The following is a 4,780-nucleotide window of genomic DNA, read 5'->3' as shown; positions in this document are numbered from 1 at the left end:
TACAAAGCAACTCTAACGTCTGAGCTAGAGTTGCTTGATTGACTAGCTAACTTCGACTAGCTACGTTCGGTTCATGTCCTTTGCAGATGCCACATTCCTGACAAAAGTTTGTACGTATAAAAAAGATCTGTAAACGAGTAAAGGGAGATGTAAAGTAAGAATTGAACGTGTAAATGTAAATTAATCTGGAGGCAGGGGCCGGCTGGGCCCCAGAGACAAGGTCAGGTGGTCTCACACGTGGGAAGGGCTGAGGGTCGTCCAAGGCAGCAGGCGGGTGGCCCCCCAGAACTAGAGACAGCAGGCCCCCCGGGTCAGGGAACGGTGGTTCCCCCAGGTCAGGGAGATGAGGGCCTAGCAGGGCAGGGGACTTGGAACCAACTACTAAATCTGAGGACTTCAAGCCAGGTATGGTGGGAGGCTGCAAACCTAGCCGAGCAGGGATCATATAGTCTACGCTAGTATAGGCGACTGGGTACAGGCTGACGGCTGTGAACAGTCTAACTGCACACCTAGAGGAGCAGATAACTAGGGCAGGTGGTTTGGCGTGTAGCACTGAGGGAGCTGACTGCTTGCCGACTGAGGCTGGGGGCTGCGGACCAACTGAGGGCAGATGCTGCAGACCTAGTGGGGCAGAGAACCTATAGCCTGGCGGAGCAGTGGACTGAGGGCCGACTAGAGCTGGACACAGCGAAACTGGAACGGCTGAAGGCTCGGAGCCTAGTGCTGATAACTTTGGGTCTGACAGGGAGAACATCTCTGAACCTGACAGGGAAACCGACTCTGGACCTGACAGGGATACGGACTCTGGACCTGACAGGGAAAATTATTTTGAACTTGACAGGGAGAACGACGCTGGTCCTGCCACAGAAACTGACTCTGGACCTGACAGGGAGAACGAATCTGGACCTGACGACTTTGGTTCTTCTATAGTGCTGTCCGGTTAGAACATGATGTTGAGGCCCATCACTGTACTCTTATTCCACGCTGTTGGCTTGAGCGCACATATAGCCTACATCAGTGGTTCCCAACCTTTATTGGTTACCCTACCACACAACTGAATTTTGCTCTGCCCGGAGTACCCCTGAAGTACCCCCTCATGTGAATTTTACCAGTAACCCTATGGACTCATGAGTCTTTTCAAGTACCCCCTGTGGATAGGCCAAGTACCCGGATGGGAACCACTGGCCTACATGATGAGATTATTATGGACAAAAGAGCCAGATTATTTTGTCAAAGGGCAGCCAAGCATCGACGATCATGTCACCATCATAAGACCCTAAATATTTATTGAAAAGGAACATCAAGCTCATCACCTTGCACTTTCACCACCCTGTGAAGGTCATCATAATTTATTTCATCTGTAGCCTAATAAACTGCATGCTTTCCCGACAAGTCATAGTGGGAGGACCACACAACATGTCATCGCGTGACTCCAAGTTTACTTCGATATGATGGTTACTATATCAATATTTGCACATTAAAGCGTTTCCACCAACATTTCTCGCATAATTCATTTTACCAACGCAAAAAGATCCCACCTTGTCTAGCGTATTTTGTTTTGTAGACATTTGGAAAGTTTACTGAAAAATGTTTTAATGTTTCCATCAGGCCTGTCATTACATTTCTTATCTGACATTTACTTTACTCCCATAAAAAGGTTGGAGAGAAACCTGGTTACTGAGGAGGAAAAAGTACCACAATATTCTCATCTGGAATGGATAGTGTTATGATAAGGGATAATCTTTCTTGTCCAAACAAAGTACTTTGTTTTCAAAACATTAATTACATTCAGATGTCTTCAGTTACTAATAGGTTATAGTATGATGAACATAGCCTACTTATTGATACTGATGATTTGTCGCTGAAGATGGTTTGTTTACATTTCTACAGTCGTGGCTAGATGGAGTAGGCCTACAGCTCCATCTAGTGATCACGTCGGGACAACAGCGTTTAGTATTTTATTAGGCTACTCTTCCTAGTGTCCAAACAGGAAACAAAACACAACAAATAAAATACCTAACACTACATATAACAATACATAATACAATGCAAAATACAATACAAAAAATATAAAAATGTCTGTGTTCTTTTACCTGTTTGTTTTTTTATCTTGTTTTTATTGCTAGCTTGAGTTACCTGGGGTGGCAGAGATTTCCATGTAGGCATGGCTCTATTTAATACTGTGTGTTTCCCAGCCTCTGTTCTGGACCTGGGGACTATGAAGAGACCTCTGGCTGCATGTCTTGTGTGGTATCGATGAGTGTCCAAACTGTGTCCCAACTGCTTAAACAGACAGTTTGGTACCTTTAACCCATCAACACCTCGCACAAAGACCAATAGTGATGCAGTCAGTCTCTCCTCAACTTTGAGCCAGGAGAGATTGACATGCATACCACTGACATTCGCCCTCCATGTACAGTACAGCTAAGTGAAATACGTGCTGCTCTGTTCTGGACCAACTGCAATTTTCATATGTCCTTCTTTGCCGCACATGACCACACAACTGGGCAGTAGTCTAGGTACGACAAAACTAGGGTCTGTAGGACCTGCCTGGTTAATTTAGATGTCAAGAAAGCAGAGCAATGCCTTATCCCGGACAGACCTATTCCCATTTGAGCAACCTTTGATTCTATATGTTTTGACCATGACAGCTTGCTATCTAGGGTTACACACAGCAGTTCAGTCTGCTCAACTTGCTCAATCGCCACATTATTCAGTAATAGATCTAGATCAGGTTTAGGGTTGAGTGAGTGATTTGTCCCAAAAACTATGCTTTTAGTTTCTGAGATATTTAGCACCAGCCTATTTCTAGTTACCCATTCTAAAACGGACTGGAGCTCTATGTTAAGGGTGTCAGCTACAGTTGAAGTCGGAAGTTTACATATACTTAGGTTGGAGTTATTAAAACACATTTTTCAATCACTCCACAAATGTCTTGTTAACAAACTATAATTTTGGCAAGTCGGTTAGGACATCTACTTTGTGCGTGACACAAGCAATTTTTCCAACAATTGTTTACAGACATTTATTTCACTTATAATTCACTGTATCACAATTCCAGTGGTCAGAAGTTTACATACACTAAGTTGACTGTGCCTTTAAACAGCTTGGAAAATTCCAGAACATGATGTCATGGCTTTAGAAGCTTCTGATAGGCTAATTGACATCATTTGAGTCAATTGGAGGTGTACCTGTGGATGTATTTCAAGGCCTACCTTCAAACTCAGTGCCTCTTTGCTTGACATCATAGAAAAATCAAAAGAAATCAGCCAAGACCTCAGAAAAAAAATGGTAGACCTCCACAAGTCTGGTTCATCCTTGGGAGAAATGTCCAAATGCCTGAAGGTACCACGTTCATCTGTACAAACAATAGTAGTATAAACACCATGGGACCACGCAACCATCATACCGCTCAGGAAGGAGACGCGTTCTGTCTCCTAGAGATGAACGTACTTTGGTGCGAAAAGTGCAAATCAATCCCAGAACAACAGCAAAGGACCTTGTGAAGATGCTGGAGGAAATGGGTACAAAAGTATCTATATCCACAGTAAAACGAGTCCTATACCGACATAACCTGAAAGGCCGCTCAGGAAGATGCCACTGCTCCAAAACCGCCATAACAAAGCCAGACTATGGTTTGCAATTGCACATGGGGACAAAGATCGTACTCTAGTCTGATGAAACAAAAATATAACTGTTTGGCCATAATGACCACCGTTATGTTTGGAGGAAAAAGGGGAAGGCTTGCAAGCCAAAGAACACCATCCCAACCGTAGAGCATGGGGGTGGCAGCATCATGCTGTGGGGGTGCTTTGCTGCAGGAGGGACTGGTGCACTTCACAAAATAGATGGCATCATGAGGAAGGAAAATTATGTGGATACATTGAAGCAACATCTCAAGACATCAGTCAGGAAGTTCAAGCTTGGTCGCAAATGGGTCTTCCAAATGGACAATGACTCCAAGCATACTTCCAAAGTTGTGGCAAAATGGCTTAAGGACAACAAAGTCAAGGTATTGGAGTGGCCATCACAAAGCCCTGACCTCAATCATATTGAAAATTTGTGGGCAGAACTGAAAAAGCGTGTGCGAGCAAGGAGGCCTACAAACCTGACTTAGTTACACCAGCTCTGTCAGGAGGAATGGGCCAAAATTCACCCAACTTATTGTGGGAAGCTTGTGGAAGGCTACCCAAAATGTTTGACCCAAGTTAAACAATTTTAAGGCAATGCTACCAAATACTAATTGAGTGTATGTAAACTTCTGACCCACTGGGAATGTGATGAAATAAATAAAAGCTGAAGTAAATCATTCTCTTTACTATTATTCTGACATTTCACATTCTTAAAATACAGTGGTGATCCTAACTGACCTAAGACAGGGAATTTTTACTAGGATTAAATGTCAGGAATTGTGAAAAACTCAGTTTAAATGTATTTGGCGAAGGCGTATGTAAACTTCCGACTTCAACTTTATTTATTTTACTGTCGTAGCTGATGTGTATACGGTTGAGTCATCAGCGTACATAGACACACAGGCTTTATTCAAGATCAGCGGAAGGTCATTAGTAAAAACAGAAAACAATAATGGCCCAAGCCGGCTGGCCTGCGGTACATTACATTTACATTTTAGTCATTTAGCAGACGCTCTTATCCAGAGCGACTTACAGTTAGTGCATACATTATTATTTTTCACACTCAACCGAATTTGCATTAGAGAGGCTTCCATTAAAGAAAACCCTCTGTGTTCTATTATATAGGTAACTCTCAATCCATGGTAAGG

Source organism: Coregonus lavaretus, assembly GCF_964263955.1.
Source record: "Coregonus lavaretus genome assembly, chromosome: 1".
Lineage (NCBI taxonomy): Eukaryota > Metazoa > Chordata > Actinopteri > Salmoniformes > Salmonidae > Coregonus > Coregonus lavaretus.
This window is presented reverse-complemented; position numbering follows the sequence as displayed.